This window comes from Acyrthosiphon pisum, chromosome A1 (genome assembly GCF_005508785.2).
Source record: "Acyrthosiphon pisum isolate AL4f chromosome A1, pea_aphid_22Mar2018_4r6ur, whole genome shotgun sequence".
NCBI classification, from domain to species: domain Eukaryota; kingdom Metazoa; phylum Arthropoda; class Insecta; order Hemiptera; family Aphididae; genus Acyrthosiphon; species Acyrthosiphon pisum.
Window position 1 is genome coordinate 8,589,746 of NC_042494.1, and position 8,913 is coordinate 8,598,658.

Consider the following 8,913-nt stretch of genomic DNA (forward strand, 5'->3'; position numbering starts at 1 on the left):
AAATTAATTTCGCAGCCCAACTCATCAGTTATAGAGTGTTCCAAAATTCTTCTCAATAGTACCGTGTAATCTTGCCCGCCGTAATTATTGTATTGAGAACACTGTACATAAAATAAAAATCATGTTATATAATATTATTAGAAGCAATCAAACTTTTATAATATTGTCATAAGAGCTTGCAATTAAACTTATAAATAAAATCACTAAATCTTACTAGGTTTCGAACAAAAGTTTTATCTTTCAACTCATTTTCTAGTTCTTTTAATTGATTTTCATTAGCACATGGCAATAACTTTTTGTACTTTGAAGAAAAAGTTGAGTCTTCTTCTTGGTGGTTTATCATTGTTGCTCTGCTCTCGAGAAGTTCATCAAGTTTGCTAATTATGTTAGCTTGGCCACGCAAAAGTGCTTGAAAATATTCTGAAGAGTGAAAATCAAAGCACAATTAATATTAATTGAAACAATACATTAATTTATTTATAAATTATTAAATTAAATTAACCATAATTTAAAAAAATACTAATTTTAGATGTACATACTAGTGTTTTGATCAATGTGTTTAGTTGAAGTCCCTTTATGATGGATATTTGAACAATTTGTGATTCATGTAATAAATTATAAAAACAATAATACATTTGGGTTATTAAAATAAAATTTAAGTCTTATAATTTTACCAGTTGCTCCACCACTGAGAATGTTATATTGAGTTGATGAAGGAAGTTTTTTAAATACTGGTGATTGATGAAACATCTCAGGACTTACACCTAATTGACAATAAAGTAATGGTATTAAAATTAAATGTAACAATTTTACATCAATTATTATAATTTACTCTGTTGGTCATTATTAACCTCCTTGTCTGAAGCTACAGCATTTTTATATGGACTAACAATGTAATTACTAATCCTTGGTCCTAACACAAAACATTAAAATATTAATTATCACTACCAGGTATAATCTAAATCATAGGAAAAAAGTATTCATAAATATAAATTTACCAAAGTTGTTATCATTTATTGCATCAAAATAATTTGGAGAGCTTGATGAGTGTCTGCCATGAGTTGGAGGAGAATATTGGGTGAATATAAGATCTGAATATAAAATAAAATAATAAAATAAGTTTTAAAGAATTTATGTGTTAAATATGTGTTACCTTGACTATTATCATCATCTTTTAGTAATCCAGTTGGAGATTTAGCTTTTTGATTGAAAATCAGTTCTGTATCTAGAATTATACAATGCAAAAATTAAAATAAATGTCTAAAAAACGTGTGTTAACATTTACCTTGACTATCATCATCTTTTAGTAATCCAGTTGGAGATTTAGCTTTTTTATTGAAAATCAGTTCAGCATCTAGAATTATACAATACAAAAATTAAAATAAATGTCTAAAAAACGTGTGTTAACATTTACCTTGACTATCATCATCTTTTAGTAATTCAGTTGGAGATTTAGCTTTTTGACTGTAAATCAGTTCTGTATCTAGAATAATATAATGCAAAAATTAAAGTGTCTAAAAAACGTGTATTACAATTTACCTTGACTATCATCATCATCTGTTAGTAATCTAGTCTGAGATTTAGTTTTTTGATAGACAAACAGTTCTGAATCTAGAAAAATATAATTTATGAAGTACAATTAATACCTATATGTTAGGGAAACTTACAAGTTATTAAAGCTATTACAATGACTAAAATTATTTTCATTTAAGAATTTAGTTTGTGATTCATATTTTTGAGATTCAGAAGTAAATTTAATGGGTATAAAATCTGAACCTATTATAATTCATAAAAATAATTATTTTATCTAAATAAATAACTCATCCAATATTTGAATTTACCGAAACAATCAACATTTTTCTTAAATAATTTCTTTTTTGATTTCACTTCTGTAGAGCAACTCTGATCAAAAGAAGATACTGAAAAACATAGTTATTTAATTAAAATAATGTAAATTAAACTGTATAATAATAATAATACATAATACATCAAACAAAATTATGTATAATTTACAAATAATTGTAGTCAAAAAGTTTAAAAAAAAACTTGCCTTCATTAGAAGTTATTTCAGGAAACAATTTTCTTTTATGATCTAGGCAATAAAAATTGTTATTACTTTATATATATATATATAACAAATAAACAACACTAAATAAAATATACTTAATTATTTATAAAAAGTTATTTCATTTAATGAAATACCTGAATTTTGTGGTTTTGTTTTTTCATGGCATATAGGATAAGGTGGTATATTTGTAGGAGATGACAATAATTGTTTTATTTTTGGTCTTCCCACTATAAATTAAAAATATTGTTAAAAAAAAAAAAAAAAAAATGAAGTAAACATTGAACAAAATTGAATAATCATTCACAACTGATCAAATGTCTTGACAAATATATCACATACCTAGCCTATTATGAGGTGAACCATATTTTTCTTTTGTTTTTTTAGCTCTGATTTTCCGTGTTTTTTTTTGAGTATTTTCTGCATCTGATGTTGTAATGGAAGACAAATTGTACCGTACAATTTGATTCAGTTTCTCTAGTCCTCTCTCATAAGTAACTACAAATTAAAATAACCAAAGACATTAAACTAAACTATAAAAACATACAATTATAATATCATAATAAAAATGATTAAAAGTTTAAACTATCAGCTGTACCTACATTAATAAAGGTTATTTTTATGGAACAAATGCTCTTAACCAGCTAATGCAAACTTTTTTTTGGAACTTACATTAATTATATTAACTGTTTAAGAACAATGGTGCAATCAGAATTTGTTAATTTGACTTAATTTTGAAGTTTTTGAAATTTGCGATTTTGTGCTTTTTAACGTATACCCATCAATGTAATACCTAATTGAAGTAGGTATGAGAAGTAACATAAGTATGTTGCTAACATCTAAAGGCCACAACATTGAAACTAAGTCTGACCAACAAATTCTGATTGTACCATTGTTAAATAATAAATAGTTTAAAATACCTACCTAGATAAGTTCCAAAAAAAAAAAAAAAAATCAAAAATTTTACATAGGATGGTTAAGTACATTTCAGCAATTTTTATTAATTTAAACAAAAATAGCATAATTACTTAATTCTTATTCTAGCATTATAGTATAAATATTATGTTATTAATTATATTAGTAACCAGTAGGTATTAATAGTACCTATTACTTATCAGTATAAATTTAAATTTTACATACCACTTGATCCTAAAATTTTTATAACATCAACAATATCCCATGTAGATTGAGGATCGATCATATGACGGACAGCTAACTTCATTTGCTTTTCCTTCTCAATATGGTTAGGATATTTACACTTTAATTCACCATTAACTCTTCCTACCCACTTTCTTGGCAAAAGTTGAATACCATCACTGAATTCGGCAATGAAATAAATTCTAGGATGTGCAATTACATTATTCAATTATTGTCTTATTATTATTTGAAATTAAAATCAAGATTAATCGAGTACAACTGAATGCAGACTATAGCTATCACTAGCGGGTAGGTCAACAGACTATAATGACTACTTACCTTGTTTTATCAAACAACTCCATAATGGTCCGTTGAAAATTTGAAATGTCAAATGCCAATTTAATTATTATATTTAAATATAAGTTATAGGTAACTAATAAGCACCTATAATAAAACGTTATAAAATTACAATTTAAATTAACATTAAACGGTGCGTCATTCACTCACAATATGCGACTATGGCACTATACGTCTATACTATGCGTATGCCGTATGCGAGAATATTATGCAAGAACTATTTCAAGAAAAGATAAAATATTATATTTGGTAAAACCATGGAAAGAATGGAATTATAAGCTTCCTACCATGATATATTTATTATATCATGCTTCCTAACTAAAAATATCATTGATGACCGGTATATAAATCACGAACTAAGATATACCTATCTAGTATATCTTAGTTGGTGATATAAATATTATTAGTAAACACAAGCCAATGATATCGATCTATTAATAACCATGAATACTAAAATAACACAACAGCTGTTCTTGATAAAGGTATATTGATAATTATATAATATATAGTAATAAATGAAACGTGAAACCTTACTGGCCCATGATACTATGATAGTTTGATAAAGCATTCAATTTATCCGGTTGAAATTTGAAATAATTAGTGATTGTCGATTGTCGAAACTCGAATGTCGGTTGAACGAAGATTAATTATTGTTACGTATTTCATAGTAGATATTTCCAATTTTTTTATCGATAATTTACAATAATATTCAATAGATAATTAATGTTTGATAGGTACTTAATACTTATAGGATACTCTGTAAACTGTTTGGCAATTGTCAATTTGTATTTAAAATTTTAAGTTTATAATATAATTTTAATATATATAGGTATTATATTATAAACAAATTTGAATTATTGTTTGTTTTGAAGTTCATACCTATTTGATTTAAAAATTAAAAACTAAAATGTAAGTGCCTAAGTACTAAGTACAGATCGACGTTCTATTTCCATGTTTCTCAATATTGCATGACCATTTAAAAATAAATATATTTATAACATGTAATAATAATGTATAATAAGTCTTCTGCTTACATCCTAGGCCAAAAAAACCATTATCATTAATGACATCTGGCCATCGACGAAGATTGATTCGAAATCAATTAAATTACAATATCGCCCAGATTGAAGTAATTATCTTGATTATTAAAAATGTTAATAGTAGGTATAATTTTTTAAGTAGGTTAGTTTAGATGTAATTTAAAATAATTTTTTGGTATTATAAACCTTTAATATATTTTAATATAACCAGAAATGTGTAGTATTTCAACATATTTAAATTAATATGGAATAAAAAGTATAGTTTTTTTTTATATAAATTAATTTTATTTCCATTTTTTTTCTTATATCCAATTACTGCATACAATGCTAAGATCGTATCTAATATCTTCAAAATAATGTAATGAACATAGATAACTTTGAGAAGGTTCAGTTTTCCTTTTTCATTTAACATTTTTAAGGATCATAGATTGAAAAGCTGAGATAGACATTGGAAATCATGTATCTAACTAATAACTATATAGCTGCTACCAATTATTAATTTATCTTGGACTTTTGTTATTTGTTTCAATTTTATTGTATAGTACTTGTAATTTTAAGTAATTTATTAATACACCTTTTTTATTACTGATGCTCATGTTTTAAGAAAAGTCCAAATGATACTTTTACTGAACAACACCAACTGTTTATTGAAAATGATGTCATTCATGAAGAAGTTCCGTTTTCTTTAGAGAAAGAAATAAATCAATCCAGGGAAATTAATTATACACGTGTATGTTATTATATTTCTCTTGTTTATATGTTTGAGCATATGCTTACTTGTGAGTAAAAATTATTTTACTTTTATATATAATATGTAGGAATTAGTTCAGTTTTATAATGATGCCGGAATTGAAATTGTACGACCATCTTCATCTCAACTTGCTATATTATCACCAAGTAAGAATACTTTTTGTTGTAATTTAATTTAAGTTCATTCATAATACATTTAATATATATTATAATTAAGTTTATCAAGGTCTATTATCATTGGTATAAACATTTTGATAACTCAAGAACTTTACTACTCATGAACATTTTGATTTAGATTAATAAAAAAATAAAATGTTCAAAACAGTCATCCGCTATAATATAATTTACAGTAAAATGTAAGGTTAGGTTACCTAGTACAATATATATATACATATATGTATATTGTATATATATTTAGATATTTTGGTTTTATACGTCATGTTTAATAATTTTTTTTCTTTTAATTTTGACAGTAGAAATTAAATTTACTTTTAAATTTTACCTGTATATATTTTTTTTCACTTTCAGATGAATCTTTATGTTACACATCAGATATTGAACCCCAAAACATGTCAAATATTTTCAAATTACATCTAGCATCCTGGGCTACCAAAGAAAATATTACTTTAAAAGCTATGGATGGTTTGCTGAAAATACTCAAAAGACATGGTGGTCATGATTATCTTCCTTCATCGTCGCGAACATTGTTAAAAACTCCCAGAACTACTTACATTAAATCAGTTGGAGCACAAGGTAGTTATTGGCACTATGGACTGGAATTAGGATTATTTACTTTTTTAGAGAAGTCTAAAAGTTATCATTTAGAAAATGAATCAATCAACTTAATGTTCAACATCGATGGCTTACCATTAAGTCATTCATCATACAATGAAATCTGGCCAATTTTAGGTTCAATTTTCAAAGTGAACTACGTATTTGTCATTGGCATATATCATAGTCAAGTCAAAAAGCCTACAGATATTTATGCTTACTTAGAAGATTTTATTAAAGAAGTTAATAACCTAATTCTAAATGGGTTTACATATGAGGAAAAGAATTTGGCGGTCAGAGTACATTGTTTTTGTGCTGATGTTCCTGCTAAAGCATCTATGCTTTGTATAAAAGGACATAGTGGTTATAACAGTTGTACTAAATGCAATGTTAGAGGTTATCATAAAGAGAGACGCACATGCTTTCCAGTCATCATTGGTGAAAAACGCACAGACCAAAGTTTTAAAGAACATATTGATTATGAATACCACTCAAAAGATCAGAACGGAATATTAATACAAAGTCCTTTGGAAAACATAATTGGTTTTGGAATGGTTACAAATGTTCCTTTGGACTACCAACATCTTTTATGCTTGGGCATAGTTAAAAAACTTATAAGTATATGGTGGGCTGGGGACTTGCGCCATCGTGTTCCATTGAGGTTTAGAAAACTCGTATCCTTCAAGTTGCTTGGAATCAGAAACAATACTCCTCAAGAGTTTCAAAGAAAACCTAGGTCTCTCAAATATTATATGCAGTTTAAAGCGACAGAGTTTAGGCAAATTTTGTTATACACAGGTGTCTTTGTTTTAAAACGTTGTCTTTCTAATGAAAAGTACAATAATTTCTTAACATTACATGTTGCCATTACCATACTTTCTTCCCCATTTTTGATTACTTTTCATCTGGAATACGCTAGGAAACTAATTCATCACTTTCTGACTACATTTAAATTTATATATGGGAGCCATATGATAAGCCATAATTTTCATAGCTTACTACATTTAAGTGATGATGCAGAAAAATTTGGAATATTGGACAATTTCAGTTGCTTTAAATTTGAAAATTTTATGATGCAAATTAAAAAATTAGTCCGGAATTTTAATCGGCCTCTACAGCAAATTGCAAGAAGAATAGAAGAAGTTACCAAAAATGCAACACTTGACTTTGAATATATTACATCATGTGACAAAATAATATACAGTGGTGATAATATAAATGGACCTGTACTATCCGGTTGTGAGCCACCAGCTTATAAAAAATTAAGATTTCATAATTTTATCATTATCGCAGGGGATATAAGAAACAATTGCTGTAGTGTCAACGAAGGAAAGACTATTGTTAGAGTAGAAAATATTTTGATGTACAATAATTGTCATGTGATTATAGGCTATGAATATACAGCTCAACAAAACCTTTATTCTATCCCTGGTTTAGAATCATCAATTCTTAATATTTATGAAGTAGGATCACTTAGTGTGATTCTGAAAATGTGGCCCGTTGAAGATATTAAATGCAAATTTTATGCATATGAAACGATGAGTTCAGATGGTTCTTGGGCAGTATTTCCTATTTTACATACATGGGAAAATGAAAAACCTCTTATGTAATTTAAATTTATAAGAACTATTGCTATTTACTATTTTAAATTTTGTAAACAGCATTTATTTTATCAAGAAATAAATTAAATCTGTAAATTAAAATTTCACTATTCCTACCTAAATGTATTGTTTATAAAATATATTATGTAATATAATATGGTTACACATAAAACAAAACAGATATTGTTGTAAAAGTAATTTATTTTAGAAATATTCTAAACTGCTCTTATCATTAAAAATTATGATTTACTATTATTGAAAAGGTATATTTTTATTTTTATTAATTTATAAACTAATGGTTGGACCAATTGTATGTTTATAAACATAAAATTTTTTGAATTTAGCACTTGTTTTTAAATAAATGGATGTATATAAATTATAATATTATATATCAGTCTTGGTAAGATGATTTCTTTGTAAAAAAAAACTGACAAAAATAATTTCAAGTGGCCATTTTTACCAATTTCTATCAAATACAATAAATTATTATAGAATATTTGATGCGGTTGCCTTATAATCTCGATGTATCTAATAAAAATAGAAAAATGTTCGTTGGTAAGAGCATCAATCGAGGATGTGAAGACAGATTAGGCTTTTTTTTTTTGTTTAAATATTCGTAATTTTCAGAATGAAGTTTATATGGAAAGAAAATTTGAAAATTCGGGAAAAACTGAAAGGTGTTTTCGATGGGATTTTTCTATAGTTTTTTTGTTTTTAGATGGTTCCAAATGTAATATAATAATGGTATAAATTAGTATTTTACGATTCAAGGGAAGGTTTAGATGATAGATAAAAATCATGAATAACAGCTATCAAATCATCACTGCTCTTTATTTAAGCTAGCAGCAATTATTTAAAATTAATTGTTTAAGTTTTGAACATCATTATGCACAGAATATTAAATAACGATTTTAACAAAGTTTGAACTATTATAAAAGTTGAAATTTTTTACTGACAACAAAGTGCACGGGATCAGCAACTACATTATAATATATTATTTTCATACGTAAATACTTAATATTAATGTCCAATTAATTGCTTTTTCAGGGGTTCTTTAAGAACTTGAAGAGGACTCCTATCGGTATCCTATTACCATTGGTGAAGGAGTCCTTAGTGGGACATAAATAGGACTCTATTGGACTCCTGGTTATGTGTCATTTGTTAGCTTATCTATACTCTAGACAGGGACATT

At 26.3% G+C, this 8,913-nt stretch overlaps 1 protein-coding gene and 1 long non-coding RNA gene across 2 annotated transcripts in view; one reads left to right on the plus strand and one right to left on the minus strand.

Moving 5' to 3' along the window:
* LOC100571284 overlaps window positions 1-8,913 on the plus strand; it is a 64,448-nt gene that overhangs the window by 23,649 nt on the left and 31,886 nt on the right. The window lies entirely within an intron of this gene.
* LOC115033640 lies at window positions 681-1,414 on the minus strand. Its single transcript, XR_003838923.1, has 3 exons — window positions 999-1,414; window positions 833-913; window positions 681-764 (listed from the first exon to the last, which is right to left on the minus strand). It is a non-coding gene; the product is annotated as an uncharacterized LOC115033640 (long non-coding RNA).